Source organism: Thermobia domestica, chromosome 9 (genome assembly GCF_964235325.1).
Source record: "Thermobia domestica chromosome 9, izTheDome1.hap1.1, whole genome shotgun sequence".
Lineage (NCBI taxonomy): Eukaryota > Metazoa > Arthropoda > Insecta > Zygentoma > Lepismatidae > Thermobia > Thermobia domestica.
In genome coordinates this window covers 277,356,358-277,377,558 of record NC_137462.1, presented here as the reverse complement: position 1 = coordinate 277,377,558, position 21,201 = coordinate 277,356,358, and positions in this window count along the sequence as shown.

Genomic DNA, 21,201 nt, shown 5'->3' with positions numbered 1-21,201 from the left:
GGAAAGAATGGTCTGATGTCAAGGTAATCATCGCCAGGAATGTAAATGATTAGAGTTGTAATAACCTGTGATTGCTAGAACGGCCACCAGAGTGCATTGCTGTTGACACCATGAGATCGTGGTATTGGACCTGGCATGGTATAAAGGGTCGTGCGAATTGCGAACTGGTATTGAGAACTGTAATGAGCAACAGAGAATGCTTCGTACTCGTATGAGACAATGTTACCAGCAATTGACAAATTTTGAAAGGGGTCCCATTTACAATCAACATGTGATCGTCTGGTCAAATTGTGCAATAACCAGGTATGTGTGGCACTTAAGTATGATAGTGTCCCCACACTAAAATAATCGTAAATGGAAGCTGAGGAAAATCACACGCGCCGTCAAGGTTTCAGTCAACAATTGTGACCAGGCCAAGGCAGAATCGGCGTATTGTCCCCCAAGCACATTGCTATCCCTTCACATCCGGGTCTGCCATCCAGGTACAGTCACCAGCAGAATATCTGTCCCCTAGGTGCTCTAATTCCATCCCTTAGTATCCAGAACATTTGAATTATAGTTGTGAAAACGCCTGGTCAGATGCAACCCAGTTTACACGAAACATTTCTTGGTACTGACAGCATTTGGCAGCACTGAGCCAGGTGTTTATGCAGGTAGAATTGTAGAGTAGGTGAAGAACGAAACAGTTTTCCATTCTGAGATGAATCTCTATGGTTTGGGGTGTGTTTTTCAATGAACATTATATATTATCTCAATATTGCTGTATATGTAACGTATTATTTCATTATACTGTATGTTCAAAGAAATGAAAGCACTGATCACGCATGAATCTGAAAATGCCTGAAAGTAGATGAAAATATCAAATCTAGAACAGCTGCTGGAAATAAATTTGTAAATTATTGCCTCCACTGATAGACCTTCCCCAATTCTCCTCATTCCAACATCTTTTTCTTTCTGGAGAGGAGAAGAGTTTGCTTGTCACACTGAATATGCGTTGAAATTGAAATTGAAGCATTTGAAAAAATTGGACGTTGCTGGAATTAAACCCAGCTCTCCCAAATGGTAGCTATTTGTGCACCAAGACAGTTTTCCATAAATAGTCTTAAGCTATGAGTTGTGACTAAAGTTCAAATGTTAAATTATTATTATCATATATTAATCAGTTTTAATAATTAACTATCAGGAATCAAACCTTATTTTTTCCATCAGTGACCTTAGAATATGAGTCGTAACTACAATCCTAAAGTTCAAAATTGTCAAACCAAATTTTACAAAGGTGTTTCAAACTTAAAAATAAATATAAAAATTTCAAACTTTTCCAAAAATTAAAAAAAATTAATGTAACCAGCCAATTGGATTACACCAAGAATACCTTTTTACCATGAACCTTAGACTATAAATCGTAGTTACAATACTAGGGTTCCAAAATGTTGAAAGTAAAATTTTGAAACAGAATTTTCAAACCATGATCATTTAAAAAAAAACTTTAGAGAACCACAGAAAAAGAAACTAGCACACCAATATCGATTACAAGAATTGACCTAAGTAACAAAATGAACAAGTAAAGGACATGCTGCAAACTGAAGTGCTACAACCGAAGTGTACATAGCTTGGTTTTATGGAATCTTCAAACATGTCAGCCTACTATATCACATTTAACAATCATCGAGTCACAAACACACACCTACACACGCACACACTCATAGAACACGTACCTTGTAACTTACATTAAACACATATAGAATTAAAGTTTGTATTCAATAATTACCTCCAAATAACCCTACAATGTACAGTACTGTATAAAAAGTGTAATAAAGACTGTATTCGTGGTAGACCTCTTGCATTAGATTTAACCCTTTCACTATCCTTGAGGTCAAGAGCATGCTTTGCCCCAGTTCAACACTTTATACATCATACAAAGTAACAAGAATTTTAGGAATGATAATTAGATGTTGGGTCAGGAGCTACAAAATTTTTCAATGGCCTCTAGATAAATTGAGTTTCCGTATATTTTACGGAATAAGCACATCAAACTGAGTTAAGTGGTAGTTTTGCTTTGGCTACAGTATATGTAGTTATCGAGATATAAGCTGTACAAGAAGATTTGTAATTGAATGAAGTATATTGGATTTTTTGGATCAGGGGCCACAAAAATTTTAAATGACCCCTAAATAGGGATTTCGTATTTTTTTCGGAAAAAGGACATCATGGATCCAAAAAAATTAGTTAAGTGGTAGTTTTGGTTTGACTGCACTGTATGTAGTTCTCCAGATATAAGGCGTACAAGAAAATATTTGATTGAATGAAATATATTGGATGTTTTGGATGAGGGACCACAAAAATTTTGAATGGACCCTAAATCAAGGTTTCATATTTTTCGCGGAATAAGCACATCATGCTAAGTTAAGTGGTAGGTTTGGTTTGACTACAGTATATGTAGTTCTCCAGATATAAGACCTACAAGAAAATTTATAATTAAATGAAAAACATTGGATCTTTTTGGATCAGGGAACACAAAAATTTTTTTATCGGCCCCTAAATCGAGTTTTCGTTTTCGTTTTTTTTTTCGGAATAAGCACATCATACTGAGTTAAGTGATAGTTTTGGTTTGGTTACATTGTGTGTAGTTCTCCAGATATAAGGCCTACAAGAAAATTCCCGTCTGAAATATATTGTATCTTTTGATCCAAAAATGTTTAAATTAACTCTTTAAGTAAAAAGATAAGACATTTCATCCTGCAGTCTATTTGACTTCATATAAAAGTTATACATTCTCCATTTAAGTAATTTTATTTTAGTAGTTGCATTTCTAGCCAGTAGATGGCAATATTACCGCCATAATTTTCTTAGTGCACTGATGCAAAGAATTGAAAGGTTACATTTAAAAGGTAAAATTACATTTTCAATTTCCATAAATTATTTCTATATGATTTTGCTTCTACGCATTGCTAGTTTAAGATATTGTGTTGTTTCCCCAGGAGTACTAATAATATACTTAAACATAAATTAGAAAATGATTGTCATTCAAGTTGAAGGTATTCACCAATTATATGTTGATGAAGAAACGATATCTCTTCACTTCCTCTAACATGATGAAGTGAAACAACTGTTATTCTTCGTGGAAAGTAAGGAGGAGTGGAACCTCTTTCAGACTTTGCCAAATGAGGATGCAGGCTCTAATCAATCAGATGAAGAAAACCACATGTTACAAATTTTGATAGCAGCGTCCAGAAGCCTATCTAGAGCAGAACAAACAGGGAACGCGACCTGGATGTAGTAGCCAACGGGACGAAAAGATGTCACACCATGCCGTAAGAAGTAACAGGTTCTAAATGAGAAGGTTCATGATTCTCAGTGAACCTGATGCCACAGCTTCCACAATTGTCAGTTTCTTCTGTATCGTCTTTTATCTGATCATATTTAATTGACTTCATCTCATCCTGTGATGTGTTTGAACTTTTTGGCGATCACAGTTAACTGAAAGCATACTGCCCGTCACCCATAAGAGTGTCCCAATAATACACAGATATGTCACGCACCTCATCACGAAGGTTTTTGTCTAATCTCTTGCTCACTGCCGGATAAGAAAAAACGCCAGATAGGCCTGAGTTCTCTGAACTCATTTTACTCCCACAAATAAAAAAAAGACAAACTTTTTATACCAAAACTCACTGTTATAATACAATACGTGTTTCTCTGTTATAATTTATCCTCCATAATCACTACATTTTAGTTTATCACCCATTTTCAAATCTTCACTGTAATACCATTTAAGCATACCCCAAGAACAATTTACGAATACAGTACTGTGCGTACTGTACAGTTATAATTGACAACAGCGGCAAGCGTACTGATTGAGACCCGTTACACACTGACGAAACAATGAACAACGAGCAGAACGCTACTATTTTCCTGTCACAACTTCTATTTCGCACGCGACGCATAGGAGGATCGCTTTCAATGCCTTGGCAATGTTGCCAATGCAACGCCTTGCCTTCCTCAATTAATTACGATAAGAGAAAACTAGATCAGATAGTACTGGAGGCCTGATAGTCGAGATCCGGATATTCGGAGTCTACTGTATAATGGAATTATCAAATATGAGCTTATTCTTTACGTTTGCATACTCTTTTCAAGGTTAACTAATAGGTCAGGTCAGGAAAATAGATGGTAATTTAAGGACAACTTCATCTTTGTATAGAATAAGAAGTTTCTGTTTCGTTAGATTTCTTAATCATATTAAGTTGTCAACTCATCTCTACTTGTCATTTTCTATGTACTCCCTGTATTTCCTCCTCGGTGTTTACTGGTTAATTTTGTCTGTCGTTTGTACAATGTAAGACATTCATATGATTCTTCCCAGATGAGAAACACTTCTTGGCTTGTTGAGTGTCATTTCTCGTCTGTCAAAAAGCCACTGCCTTCAGATTCTCACTCTAGCTTATTCTTCCATTTGATTCTTGCAATATTGTTTTATATGAAAGACGATCTCTTACGAAATCTTGATATCTTTGAATAAAAACAAAAAATAGGAAATTTTAATAATATGACAGGAAGTCTCATTCGCTTAACAAAAAAAGGATGATTTTGATTGGAAAAATATTGTCGGAAAAGGAAATGGAAAACAAAAATAACCCTATGGGAAAGCAAAGAAAAACAGTGCACTGACATTCAATGCATATATAGAAATCTGAGCGACCCTCTGTCATATATCAGTGATATTTGTGAGTTGTTGTAAAGACACGTTGATAATTTAAAAATATTTTCTACCTTTTCATAAAGAGAATTTATTTAAAACTCTAAAGGGATTCATTGACACACGGAAAATAGAATTGGTGACGAATTGCTGTTAAGCTCACTCGTAGCTAAACTGTTACTTTTCAATTTTAGTTTGAGCCCATATGATTCGAGTATTGTGATGAGCTGTAAGTTCATTTCTCATATAGTCTTGACAATCTAAAGGGACGTCAAATCATAAACCTGAACAGCTTTCAATCAATGGTTTGTTTCTTCCTTGTTACGCTAACAGTTTTTAAATGAAATCCAAGCCAGAGGACTTCTTAAAGAGTATTACAGAAGACTACATATTCAGTAAGATTACAGCGGAACACGTTAAACTAATTCGAATTGCTAAACTTGTAATACTCGCCCTTGCGCTTACGGTTTTTTTTTTTTTTTTTGATTGCACAACATATTCTGAAAACACGCGAGAACTAAACAAAATTTGGTCCAGTAAATTCCTGAAGTCGCCACCGCAGCAACTCGCCGCGGAAAAGAAGAAAACAGCAAGTTCTAAGTTCTTGTGGGCACAGGAGTATAAAGAGACGATATACAAATCACATTGTACGGATTGTTAGAGTTTCCGAAACGAACTTAGCAACAGATAAGTAAATATAAACTAATTAATATATAAATTCTAAAAATAACTTTGTAAACTATTAAATGTGATTTATGAAATGTTATATTGTAATTTCAGATAATACATGAAGAATTCAGAAACCGAAAATAATTTCAAATCGCAGTAAGTACAGTATACTCGAGCTAACAACAGATTAGCTTCTTTATCATAGTGCCGCAGTGTCATCACATAACAATTCCACACAATACAATGTTTGACAATAGACTCGAGGTTAGGGGTGTTCGATAAGGCTGAGGACCTATCGAACTTCGGGACTGAAAATTTATCGAGTTGTCATCGGTTACTCGAAACCTTTCGAGTATTTGAAATTATCGAAGTTTCGGGTATTATCGAAATTTCGAGTATTATCGAAGTTTCGGGTATTATCGAAATTCCGAGTATTATCGAAGTTTCGGGTATTATCGAAATTTCGAGTATTATCGAAGTTTCGGGTATTATCGAAATTTCGAGTATTATCGAAGTTTCGGGTATTATCGAAATTTCGAGTATTATCGAAGTTTCGGTATTATCGGAATTTCGAGTATTATCGAAGTTTCGGGTATTATCGACATTTCGAGTATTATCGAAGTTTCGGGTATTATCGAAGTTTCGGGTATTATCAATAGTAGTGATGGACAGTTCGGTTCCTTCACCTCTCCAATGATTCCTTCTTGCAGCTAAACTAGTCAAACAACTTCTTTTATCTGATAAGTTATTGCAAAGGAAAGCGAGTAGAAAGGAAAGCGTGCACAAAGGGATTGCTTTTTCGTCCCCTCCCCCCCCACAGAAAGCGTTCATTTTTTCCTGAATTTTATCTCTTGTTTATTATTTGCTAACAGCTAGTGTATTAGTGTTGCCAGAGATACGGTCTTAAACGTACAAATATGGTAATTTGCTCTTCATACGATATAGTATACGCCCAATACCTCAACCATATTAATCACGCACGGTATTGCTAAAATGTTATAGCATTTTTTTTTTTTTTTTAAGCCAAATGTATTATCTTGTGTCGTGTTTGCTTTCTCTTAATGGCCACTAGTTCACACATTGCCGCAATCAAATATGATGATGCTTTGGGCGCAAACTCCCCCTTTAGCCTTTCAGTAAAATAAATGTTAGTCAAATCAGTAGTGATTTCAGGGGTTGTTTAGGAGGAATATTTCCCCACAAACATATCTCTGATCATGTTCACCGTGGTTTACCAGTATTTTTGCTACTTTCACCTTCCGTGTATTCAAAATCTCCCGGAGTAGGATTACCATAATTTCTGGATATTTTTAAGAATGGTGTATCTGTTTATTGAGAAGTTAAGAAAAGTCTAATCTTAACTTCCTAAAATGCTTATGCTCATTTTCTATACTTAAAATATATTTTTTTATATTATTGTCTTAATTATTTTCCTGAGTAAAGTATTCTTGCGAAGAACACCTTATCCTTATTGATTTTTTCATAAATATCAGCACAAGACAGAATTGCAAGCCAAGCACTTGACCAAACACAGCGAAATTTCCCAGTCTTCCATTTTCCCTAAAATTTCGGGCATTAGTTAATCCCAGACAATTTTTCGTATCGGGCTTGAATCTAGGACGTATGATAAGACTACGCGGGGGAACCTTGAAATAATCACTAAGTTTAATGAAGGTGAAAAACGGAAATAAATCTCTTTCCTCGACAGTGAATATACAGTGTACCATATGTTCTATACAGTTGGTTTGTACATTATGATGAATCCACACACTAGCGGATCCAGAAGCGTCGTTTGGCGTCGTTAGATTGCTTCCTGGACGAATAATGTAGGATTTAAAAACGTACGAGTTTTGCATCAATTTAGAATAACGTGGTGCATTATTTTATATAGAGTGTTTCAAAACAACACCGCCAACGTTTGGGTTGTCACATTACCTAATTTTAGCGGATACCACCAGATTTTCAGGTCTTATATTCGTCCCCCGCTTAATCATCTCTTAATCATGAAAAACCACCCGCTTTTTCGGATTGGAGAAAAATCTAAGACGACTTTGTTGATAAAGTATTGTTATATTCAATGTAAACCGCTACATTTCTGTGTCAATCTCAATCGCGAATGGACAGATGACAGAAACAAGATGAACGCAAAAACTGTCAAATTATTACTACTGGTTTTGTACAATATAAAAGACGTATCATGCGTAGAATTTTATGATAAGATTTTATGCCATCGAGATTTTTTAAAGGAAGTTAAAGGGAATGAAAAATGTAAAAAATTTGGCATAATCATACACATTTTGGTTCAACCCATGAATACTAGTGTATGATCTCATGGGTGCGTATTTCTTTGATAACATTCTGTCTAGTTCAACTGAACACGTCTATGTTGTTACGTAATCTATATGTTCAACTAGTCTTTATATATTCAGAAATGATTGCAAATTGAACCTACGGATCCTTAGCATATTGTTTAGATTAGATTCATTATTAGTATTTTTTCTTTTAAAATGTTTATACTGTATTTCATATATTGTGAAACTGTGGTATTTTCGTATGTTAGTATGATTTCAAGTATAAATCTTTGAAAATGATCAGAAATTTTATAAGAGATGGACCAAGACTCCTAAATATGTTTTAGCTTTCTTACGATAAAAGTTTAGAAATTATTTTGTATTCCTTAGAGAGAAAACCGTATGAACAACATCTGCCATATATCGCTTGCTTTTTTTTTTTTTTTTTTTTTTGAAAACTTGTCTTAGAGAAATCCTTATTAGAGATATTTTACTGTAATACTTATTTAATACTTACTTTACAATTCGAGACTCACATTTGTTGAACTTAATAAAACATTAAAGGCAAAAACTAAATTTTCTTTACTTTAGTTTTGTTAGAAAAGTACATTGGAAGTGTCACTTAACAAAGAAATCACAAAAAAAAAAAAAATGGTCAGAAGGATCGTCAGTATTTCTAATACACAAATTCACATCAGTACTTACGGTTTAGAATACCCCGCTTTTCTAATTTCAAAATATGGCAACCCTATCCTGAGGCCAAGATAAAACAAAAAGTATAGACCAACCTGGGTGCACAAATGCTTCCGTTTGGAGTTATAGGATGCCGAAAACATGAATAAATTAACTTTATAGGTCCATAGCTCCAATACTATAGGATCTACCGTAGTCCGGTCAAGATTTTATTTAGGAACTAGTATGTGCCCTATCCAAATATCCAAGTTTCAGAATGATCCAAATATCCCATGATCTTTTCGATGACATTTTCACTTCAGTAACTTGAACACACTTTCCAATACTGTTTCAGCTTGAATTAGCAGTATAACCTTGTTTCCCATAGAGAAAACTGATTACAACCGAAGTGCAATGTAATCGTAATCGGTTTTAAAGACATTGGCTTCTTGTTTCTGAAAAGAAAGAAACAATGATAAGTAGTCTATTGTATGCAGGACACAACAGGAGAGATAGGGTCTAATATTTCTTTCAACAACTGCAAAGCAAGTAACTGCACGGCCATCTTTCTTTGAAAGGCTGTTTGCAACAATATACGAAGCAGCTAAAAGAACTCTTGAGGAAATAATGTTTTCTATTTTTCCTTAAGAAGTGATCGGAAGTTATTTTAATTTGATATGGAAATTGAATCAGAGCCATTGGAATGTAAGTCAGAGGCTGTGTGTTTTTCTCCTTTCCTCTTCATCCCTTTTGTCCCTCCCTGGTTCGATCCACGACCAAGTAAGTTTGTGGTGGACAACATCGTGTCCGTGGGTTTTCTCGGCGTACTCCCGTTTCCTTCCACATTCCCATTCCACCAATTATTCCATCATCATTCACTTGCCTTAATCATACTTCTCCCTTAGCCTTACAGACATAATAGTAGGTCATTAAACTGGAAGATTTCACTTCATTTCATTTTCCTTTAGTCTTCGTTCTGTCATATGTAAAGTTCTCCCTTGTGCATAGCATCATGCCATGAGGGCATGTAGGGAGTGTGCCCTCAGTCGTAGATGAATGTGGTGTTGTCGGCACCAAGCTTCGGCCACATCCCCCCCTCCCAGGTACGCATTGAATCTGAGGTTGGTAATACCCAGAGCCGCACGGCATCTTATGCACAAAATCAAATATCGTAAAGTAACCAAGAGCAACAGATACCTGACACATGCATTTAGACCAATCCTCTTTAAAATCGGATAATTTATTCGAAAGTTATCGTAGCTTTCACACGCCTACGCCCAAAGTAAGAACAAATACTTCAATTCGGGAAAAATCCCCTTGTGGTATGGCAACCAAAACAATAAGTGTCTGGTGAAAGCAAAAGAGAGCATTTTAAAATGAGTTCCATCAAAATCGGACAATACGTTCGAAAGTTATCGTCGGATGCCACATGCAAACAGACAGACAGGACGGCCTATAATAGGGAGCTTCACACCCAAAATTCTCAAGGTTTGTTTCACGACAATCTCAAATACTCGAAGGCATTCGAGCGCCGGAGAGTACATTTTCGAAACGGAAGTTTGATAAGTCTTCAGCCTTATCGACTTTCCTTACCTCTACCTATATCAGTACCTATCTCTATACAGAACTTTAAATTAAACCCTTGAAATCATATTAAAATTATTTTTCTGCCTGCCCCGTTATTGGCGCAATCGGCAAAGTGACTCTTAGTAGACTAATGGTGTCTTGGATTCCAATTCTATTCAGGTGATGCATGTTTTCTCTTTCTCTTTCTCTCTTCTGACAGACTGCTTAAAATTATACAGATCTGTGGGGAAAAAACTTTTCCTTCATTTCATTGCTAAGGAGAGAAGTTTTAAAATAAACACTCTGCATATATGTAATACATATTATATACAGCTATGATAACCTCGAATTCATTGTTTCTTCCTAACACTCCGATAATCCCGAACTTTTCAAAATATTCAAGCGACTCGACAAATGCGATCATATTGATATATTTCTGTATTCGCTGTTTTCAAACAATTCGAGACTCTCGAAGAGTTCGACTGTCTCGAAGTTGTCTAATGTTTCTTACATTTCGAGTGCCTCGAACACTTCGACAGTCTCGAACATTTCAAGTCTCGGACATTTCGAGTGTCTCGAACATTTCGGGAGTCTCGATCATTTCGGGAGTCTCGATCATTTCGGGAGTCTCGAAACTTTCGGGAGTCTCGAAAATTTCGGGAGTCTCGATCATTTCGAGAGTCTCGATCATTTCGAGAGTCTCGATCATTTCGAGAGTCTCGAAAGTTCGATAATTCGATAAAATTAAAATTCTTTATCGATGAAACGGTTTTGAAATTTTATCGAATTGTTATCGATTACTCGATTATCGGAACAGCCCTACTCGAGGTAAGTAATATTTTATTTCGTTTACCATAGACTTAGTGCGTAGTTAGCAGTAGTTTTAGTGTTGTTTCTATAAATAGTTTGGGTCTTAGGTTAAGTTCTTAGATATTTGTTTATTGATATATCGTACTGTAGTTTTTTTTTTCAGATGTTTCGTCGAGGTGATACGATTCCAGGCACCACTAATTCCTTCTCTTTATTACAGATAAGTATATTTTATTTCAATTTCTTTTACTTTTTATCATCGTAGACTTTATTATATAATATTTCTTTATCATTCATTATAATTCATATTTCTTTCATAATAAATTAAATCATATTTTATCTTTCATTTTAATACGTGCGGTATATGAATATATATTAACCATTTCCATAAAACCTTTATTCAATTCTTTATTTATTTAACAGATATAATTGTACCGTGTTATGCAAAAGTGAACTAAGCGCCAAATTTTGAAAATCCACGTAAATGCGACGATTGGTTCCTGATAAGCATTAGAACGTTTTGCACAATCGAAAAGAGAGGAAAACCAACACCTTTCCAAAAAAAAAAAAAAAAAAGAAACATAATTTCACTTTTGATTACGGCTACATTAATGCTGGACATCAACCTTTAAACGTAATTTTCTTAAAAGTATGAAAGTGGCGCGTAGTTCGTTTTCGCAGGACACGGTACAATTATACTTTCCTTTTCAGAGGTTACCCTGTGATGATGCTGGCCGTATTATTTCTACTCGTCGAAACAGGTAAGCATGTATTAACTTTACCTATTAAGAACCACCATTTCATTGATAAGCATATATCGCTGATATATACGTGTTTTTTTTTTTAAATCGAAATCACTAGATATCAATAGTGACCTTTCTCTTACTTCTTAAACCTCATAAACAACAAACTAATGATTATTGCGTGCTGACATTTTGTTTATGTTGTTCATATCAAATTTCTTTATTGATATATAATAAAAAAAACATGATGGTATTGTAAATAAATACATCAAATTTTGTTATGTATAAATATAAATTAATATAAGTACTGAGAATTTTGAAGAGAATATGTTGATATATTAAATTATAAGCATTATCATTTGCAGTGGCTAAGTGGAGTTTTGGGATTTAGAAATCCCCAAATCACTAGCCTTCCTAGTAACAATTCATTTTAATTATTTCGCACTTCACAAAACAAAATATACAAAATTAATAAATAAGTTTTACGATTTTACCTTGTAAACAACTTGTTAGAAATAAATATCGATTTTACTTAACAGTTCTGCAGAAAATATCAAATAGCTTATCTTTGATGAAAATCCTTATTATTTTAAAAGCAAACTTCGTTGTGAATAATTAAATTTTCTTCTTTTCTTCTTCAGCAAGTACCATAAGTTGAATATTTTTCGCCAACTTTGAATATTTCAATGTAATATGTCTATATGAAAATTTTGATGCAGATTGAGAATAAGGGGAATATTGCGTAACTTTTCATAAACGTAAAGAAATTTAAAATTAAATCAATAATTACAACACATTACATAAATTGAATATGCGACCAAATAAGGCAACAAATAAAACATAAACTGAAATAAACAAACTGTAGTGTACAGCTGTCATAGCGGGGCACTACAAACTGACTCCTAACTCCTTGCCTATGGCTTAATTCAGTTTAATTAGGCTCAAAATAGTTCATAAATGTCAATTGTAGTTGAATTAGATTTAAGGACATTCTTTAGAAAGTTCACTTTACAGAAGTTAGTAACTTAGCCAGAAAATATGATCTTTTAAGATATTGTTACCTATCAGCACGTAACCACAAAAACTCAATGTTAATTTAGAGTTCTCTGGAACAAGTTGAAAGTATCATATCTAAGAATTACACTTTTTAAGCAGCAGCACAAAGATCACAAAGTTATCTATTCTATTAGTCAGCAATGTATTTATAAAGTCAAGCTATACAGAGATATTTAAGATTCTACCATTAGCTACGACCCGAACTCAAGTGTACCAATTCTAAATTTCTAAATTCATTTTATTACTATTTTCTTTTATCTTATAGCAAACGAATTTTTAAATATTCAAGGCAATTGAATTTGGGGTTAAATATTCAAAGCACACTATTAGTTCGCATAGATATGTAAGTTTACTTATTATGAAGTAAAATTATATTTTAAACGAATCGGTTTGGACAAATTGCAACCCCGAAGTAACCTACAAACTATAGAGGTTCATTATTCAAATCGGAGGTATTTAAATATAGTACTTCCGCTTTCGGTAGAAGTATAATGTGAACATCAGCCCTTTTATTGGGACACTGAGTAGATATCAAAACTATTCTACGCGCCTTTGGCGAGGGAGACCCGGGTTTGATTCCCGGCGGGAGCTCATGTGGTTCGGATTCCACGTTAATCAGTAGGTCCACGTCTCACATAGCCTCGCTGCTGAAAGGGGCGCTAAACTAAAATCAATTCAACTCAACTTAAAACTATTCTGCTTTTTCTGCTAGTTGCAATACTCGAGTGGTCTGTGACGCTACACTTGAGGTTGAAAGTGTTCTCTGTTGTAGGTTCGAATACCACTTAGGACATGAGTTGTCATTTGATCATTTTTTCTTTATTACCATTCCTATCTCAACGTTTTATTTAGCTTACAGAGCAGAATTATTTACGTGAAAATTAAAAATGCAATACAGTAAAATTAGCATTCGCCCGATCGTCTATCCATTTTCAATACGAAACTATTCTCAAAGGCTAGAAAACAAAAGTTGTAAACATGATCAAAATATTGGACAGAGAAAAATTAGAGAGAAACAAAAATTGAACATTACGTAGTAAGAGGAAATTGTTTCATAGGAATGAGATAGAAACAATGGTGGCTCTTGAAGTTAGTCACATTGATGAAAATTATAATTTTATCCCTACAAACTAGAAGAAGAAAATATACCTAATGTTCTAATTGTCTTCTATAAGAATTAGACATTAGATACTTTCACTTCCTTTAGAGATTGCGATAGAATTGCAATATTTACGGAAGGAACTGCATGCTACAAGCCCCAAGGAGATAGAAAGTATAGTAAAAGTAAAAGGGAAAGATAAAAATATTTTTGAAAAAATAAAACTGACTTAAGAGTTACAATTTTACGCCAATACTATGAAATCATTGAAAAAAACTGTGAAACGAAGAATCTTATGATATGCATCATGAAACTTACCAGTATTTGCAAACTACGTATGATATTATTATTCAAAGTTTGAAATTTAGAGATTTGAATTACTAACGTGACACAAGAACCATTATTCTATAGGAAACCTCATAAACTAACACTCTGTGAAAAGATTTATATATTATGAATTAGTTCACATAAAAGGTCAATTCAAAAGTAAAATCAAGAAAGGAATACCGTAATATTTCAGTAAGGAAAATATCCAGTACGTTACCTTTGAAATCATGATTTCACAATCACTTCCTCAAAATAGATAGACAGAAATGGTCTGTCAATTCTTTTGATGGATAAAGTTATGAGTTGGTAATGAACATTTTACGCGAATGAATATATGAGATTCAAATAGGGAGTATTTACCGAGTGTGTTTGTATTGAGACCATTTCTGTGTATTTAAACAAGTTCTTTACAAACCGTTTCCAAACTTGGAAGTTTTACATTATTTTGTTGGAAACTTCGATCCTTTTGCGGGCTTTTGAATATTTGTTGGGCTCTGGGTTTATGACTGCTTTTAAAATTAACGTTGTTTGCAAGAAATGAAATCTTTACATCTCATGTTTATGCCCTTTAGGCTACGGGAGAAGATGATTAAAGTGAATGATGATGGAAGAAGTGGTGAAATGGTAAAGTGGTAGGAAACTTGAGTACCCCGAGAAAACTCACGAGCATGATGTTGTCCATCACAAACTTACTTTGCCGGGAATCGAGCCAGGGACCTCACGCACCAGAAATAAGCGCTCTACCAAACAGCCACTGTGTCCCCTAACGTTGTTTGTTGCAGTGTATCACATAAAATGTTCTTACAAACGTTCTGCTTTATATTACTGTTCGTTGATACAATTTTATACTTTAATCGAGTGAAAGTTAACTTCCAAATTTAAATCACTGTCAAGGAGAAAATCTTCGGAAACTGAAAAACCCAACCGAATGAAGACTTTCTTGTAATGTATATAGTTTTCCTATTTCGAGAATCAGGGAAAGTAAATACAGGAAATACTAAGGTGGATTTCTTTACAAAACATTTCCGAAGTTTTCTCCTATCTGAGCGTTCTTTATTCCTTTCTATAGAGAGGGAAAATAAGGAAATGTTCGGAATCTGCAAGACCCTATTATATGTTTTCAAACCTAAGTCCTCCTACGTAACAGATAGACAGAAAAAAAGTGCTGAAGGGATTGAAACAAGTAAGTATTACGTAATATATGCATAGGCTATATACTGGGGGCCCTCTCCTGTCTGTGTAAGTGTGCGTGGGAGAAAGAATATGTACATGTAAAAAAGAGGAGAAAAATTTGATGAAAAAAGCGAAGAATAGGAAACAGCATCAGTTCATTTTATTCTCCTTTGCTTCTCTCCTACTTCTCTAAACTTCCCTTTCTCAGCGTTTCTTCTTTCCTGTTAGAGGTTGATAGCGTTAAACATGGGCGGTGGTAGTAGTTTCTCTTTCCAATTGGAAGGGGAGGCAGAAATCGAATTCTGTCAAAGAGGATTTTATTCGATGCAATGAGGAAGAGTAGAACCAACTCAAATCTTAAGATATTACATCAACTTCTCAAAGCAAAAAAGGAGAAAGATAAAAGTGAAGCAGGTGGGGTGAAAGCACTCTATTAATTTTTTCACACTTGATTAAATTTTAAAGAAGATTTAATGTAAAGGAAAAAAGGAATAAATGTCAAACAACCAATTTAATCTTATTATAAAATTAATAGGTGAATTAAATCAATACATCTTATACAGTTAATGACGTAAAAATTATTATTATCATCTTCTTTTACGCTAATTTATGTCTAATTGCTTTCTACACGGTAATGTAACTATACATCTTATGCAATAGTGCAATCAATATAAGAAAACCAAGATAATATACAGGGTTTCAAAACAACACCGACAAGGGGAGGTGATTCCTGACACCAATTTAAAACAAAAAGTATATAGCAACCTGGGTGCACAAATGCTTCCTTTCGGAGTTACAGGCTGCCGAAAACATAAAAAATGAACTAAAAAAATCCATAGCTCTAATACTACGAGACCTACCGTAGTCGGCCAATATTTCAATTAGGAACTAGTATGTGCCCTATCCAAATATCCATGTTTCACAATCCTGCGATACTTGCGCAAGAATTTTTATAGAGGTAGTTAATGAATACTTTAGATAATATGCCTGTAGCCAAACTCCTTCTATAAAAATTGTTGCATGAGTACCTTAGGATTCTGAAACATATATTTTTGACAGTGCACATATTAGTTTCGAAGTGAAGTCTTGACCCGACTACGATATGTCCCATAGTATTGGAGTTATGGACCTTTAAACTTCATTTTTTCATGTTTTATGCAGCTTATAACCCCGAAAGGAAGCATTTGTGCACCCGGCTTGTTCTATACGTTTTTACCTTATCTTGGTGTCAGAAATCACCTCCTAAATGTTGTCGGTGTTGCTGTAAAATGCCCTGTATAAACTAAAAACTAGAACCGACTTTTCTCACTCGTATAGAAAACCACTTCAAATGGTTGACCAAACTATTATAATGTTTGCAAATAAAATACATTTATGTTTAACAAAGAGAAGCACTGTGTCGTTTTGAACAGATACAACCTCTAGGAAAACACTTTTATATCTCGCGTATGGAATATTTAGTGCTGGAGAAAAATCTAGAGTTTACTACCAGAATGATCACCCCTTGCTCTTAATGAGGCCAAACGAAGAGTGTCTTAGAAGAAGGAAGCAATTCTTTCAGTTGTCAGATTGGCAAAATTCATAGTGAATGGTACAGTAATTTTGTCAGTCCCAGGCGTGATCAGAGAGTCTACAATGACTAAAATACTCTTATGTGTAAAGCAAGGGGAACCAGTGCATCAAGTCTACTAGCTATCCATATCCTAACTCTGTCAGGATTCTCTTTTGGAAGATCTCTTAAAATGCAATCGTAGTTGTTCACTCTTAAAATTGATTTCCAACGTTGGTAAATGATTAGTATTTCACGAAATTAATCTTAGAAAATATGAAAAAGTTCTTAAGGATGTACAGTAAGCTTACTATTATTATCTAAATTGAATCGTTTATTTGTTTAGAATAACAAAGCGTAACTAAGTTAAGTGTTTTACGCGATGTGTAATTAAGTTGGTTATCAAATTTTACAAAACTTGTTTTATTTTTGTTAATCCTAAATAGCCAACCGTGTGCATCCTAAATTTGAAATTTTGTGTAGATCTAACTTAATGTACTCAAATCATGGAAAATGAGTTAATAGATCATATTTGAAATTTCAGTTCTCCTTTTTTTTTTTTTCCTATTTCCTCCGATAATAAATAATCCTCAAAGAAATTGGCTTCCCTGTGCTACAAACGATACGTGTCTAATTCAGAGCTGTATTAAGTCACAACCAAAATTGAATTCAAATTTACTATCCTTATATATAGCACTTTGCTACCGAACTTCTTTTTTGACTTTATTTGCACGTCATTCCTAGTGTCGTACAGATGGCTACAGGTTTCGGCTACAGATATGGAACCGGTTCTTGCAGATCCGGTTTTCAGAACCGGTTTCGAAACCGGATCTTGGGAACCAGTTCTAGACCTGGATCCGAAAAACCGGTTCCGGAATCGGATCCGTTCAGAGCCGAAAACCTGTTCCACCAGGAACCGGTTTTGGCCATCTCTAGTACAGATTCACTCTATAGTACGATTTATTCGTATACCAAAACAATCGGTATTTTCATGACTAGTTTGCATCCGATCTTCATGTGTAACACTAAATTTGGCTTGATCAGAAAGTATCGACTGATATGTTATTTAATGAGAGCTTATTATCGGACTTTTTCATCGCGTAAACTTCGTTTTTATTGGAATCATATCTTGACAATATTGTGCATTTATCTATTGATAGATTAACAGAAAATAAGATTTATTGATGTAAGTTTCAGCTAGGTTAGCAAGGTTATAGAACTCTTTGCGCGTACTTCCTCGGTGGAACTTTCGGGTGGTATTTTAGAAAACAGAGCTTCATTTCTTTTACACAATGGCTGAATAAAAAGTGATGGCAACAACGCTATAATCCGTAGCTGTTATAATGTATAAACATTTGTTTCATTCCTTCATGTTTCATTCTCCCATCTATATCAACTTCTACCACACTTGTAGAAGACGTTGAACACTGTCCATCTCTGTCTATGTCCCACAGGGTCAGTCATGTAACAATGATGGTAGCCTCTCTCGTGTCGTATTGCTTCCCGTGAAGTGATTCCATTATTTTGGCGAAAAAGACGTAATCGCACAGACTCACATCAGGTGAATACAGCGAGTGTTATACTATCTCCCAGTGCTACTAACGCAGGAGTTACATCACAGTGTTAGCTGTTACACCGTACACTGTCATGAAGAATGAATAGAGTCCGTGTGACGTTGAATGCAATCGTGTACAAGACGAAGGTGTGGCCGGAAAAAGTTTCACCAGTATTTTATAACCCTTGACCTTTCTGCTATTGATGTTCAGCATAGTGCACAATGATACCACGTAAATTGTAAGCAATAATGATCATTTGCACACCAACATTTTTTTTGCACGGTACAAGTTACATCTCTTTGGGGGGGGGGGGGAAGCATGAGAGTCAAGGATGTTTTCATTCATTAGATTGGAGCTTCAACCATGATTCATACGACTGAATCTATATTTCACTCATAGTGACAATGTTTTGAAAGAGAATACCATTGTTACACCACTGTGATTTGCTACGATAACCAACGCTCTGACATTTTTGCGGAATCCAAGAATGTCGTGCAGAATGTTAAGTATTATTTTGTGTCATATACCTACCATCACTTGCAATGCATCGGCCATCCACATGCAGCAAGAAACTCAACTGTACTATTTCCATTGAGGATCGTTCTGAATGGGGACCATCCCTGCCTTCATGAAACACTTTCACTCCGTTTTCAGACACTTTTTGTTACCTTTTTGTTACCTTTTACTTTAAAATTATTTTTATAACAATTTTCAGATTTTTTCACCTTTCATTTTCTTTAGGATATATGCCTTAAAACTGATACTATCATAGTAATCTAAACTTAAGGGAGACAGTGATGATAATTAGTGAAATGTTGGAATAAAGGAATTGGATGACAATTGGAGAATCCCTGGCAAAGAAATGAACATGGTGTTTGTCTACAACAAACCCCATTTAACGCTATCTGAGATTGAACCAGGGTTCGCATGCATCACAGGTAAAATAAAACAACCGTTGCCCCTTATGCGTTTGATGAGATGCCCTATTGCCTATCTATGTTCATCTTATAGTGTTAAAATTCAAGTTAGTTTTCTGATTTGTCCGCTGAATATTTAACTGAACTCTAGCATGGTTATAACGTTTAGGTTAAAGAACACGGTGATAATGAGAAGTGAATGAAATGGTGGAATAAAGAATGTAGGAGGAAATGGTATAACCCCGAGAAAACTCACGCACATGGTATTTGTCCACCTCAAAGCCCACTTGGCACGAACTGGGATCGAACCAGGGGCTCTACGTATCAGAGATGAACGCTCTATTCTGAGCGACCACGGCTCTCTTCGACCTTGCATTCATATTAAAATTGAGGCATAATTTTGTACTCCAACACATTCAGTATACAAAGAATATTTTATTAATATACAAGAGAAAAAATCATCCTACTGCCACCAAAGCTTATGTAATGGTGCAAAAATAATGTATCACATGTAGTATCCAAAAATATTCTGAAAGTGAGGAAATGGCTATATCAATAGAAAATTAAATATTAAATCATATGTTTAACAATATATTGGCCATATCATTACATTTGCCAATATCTAGATGGGACGAGAAGAGATGAAAACGCAAAGAGGTCAAAATTAGCTATGCATAACATTCAAAGAATGAAACATTTTCTATTTTGTATCTTGGAGGTAAAGAAAACTAAGCTTTCTATTTGAGTTAGAGAAGTGTTTGAGTTTTAGCATTTGAGCAATAACTAAACGAGAAAAAAGGGAAAAGGTCTCACAAACGAATTGTACTTGTTAAGCTTGAGCAATCTGGTAACCATAATGCTTATTAAAAATGATTTTCTTTGAAATAATTGTAAGCAGCACAGAAAATTTCGATTATGACGCTGTATAAGAATATGTGACAGCGTTTGTGCAAGTATAAATAATATAAATATTTGCTGAAAATTTCTGAAAGAATCCTAAAATGAGGAAAAAGTGAAGATTACCTGAATAAGCAGAAGAACAAAGAATAAGGCGTTGTTGCTTTGTTTGGTCGGAACGTTCACACTTTAAGGGAGACAAGAGCGACTAGGAAACACCCAGCGCTGGTGCAATGGAGAGAGAACATAATTGAAGTCCTAACACTTAGATGAAGAGTTAAGATGATGTTGCAGCTAGATTAGATGAGAATGTTCATTGAGGGGCAAAAGAACGGAAGGCAATCTGTTTCGTGATGCTTCAGCACATCCGCTTGTTTTTACTCACTTTCACACCTCACGGGGTCTGCATGCAATCTGCCGTGAGCAAGCATTTCCCCGACCATTTAGCATGATGTACGGAAGGTATACGAAGCCTCTATCAGCATCCTAGAGCAAACAGTAAACATATTGTAAATTAAAAGCTTAGCCGAACGGAAAACTCAATACGGTACACGAATGAGAGAGCAGCTTATGCCTTCTGCTTTTGCCAATGAGAATCACCTGCAACCACCTGTCTCTCTCACTTACTCCCCTACCTTTTTCTACGTAACTAGTGTGTATTTGTGTTTGTGAGGGTACCTGAGTTTAACAGTGTTTCTCTATCATGTTAGCATGCTTCATCTATAAATGTACATGTTCTCATGTTTAGAATGTATATACATTCTCTATTAAATACAAAGCATCGTTTCTTAAAAATAACAATGAATTTTGAAGAACTTATCTAAACTTAGTTCTCATGTAATTCAGACAGTAGAGCCTTTCGTGATATGTAGATTGTTCTACATTTATTTATATACAATACAAACCCTAGTCTTTCCATATTCTTCTTGTTGGTATATTGACTAGCATATATGCCTTTGGTATATTAGATGCGGGAAGCAATCCCAGGAGGAAGCGAATCCAACACAATATCGTGGTTCCTATCCCACTCTAAATTATCAATATCCATGATACTCACAAAAAGAGTAAATACAATCAATCTGTCCATCCACACCTCAAGTTACAACCCATAGCTAAGATGTTGATTCAAAAATGAGTAACTGTTGTTATCCATTCACTCTGATTTACATAGATAAATTAC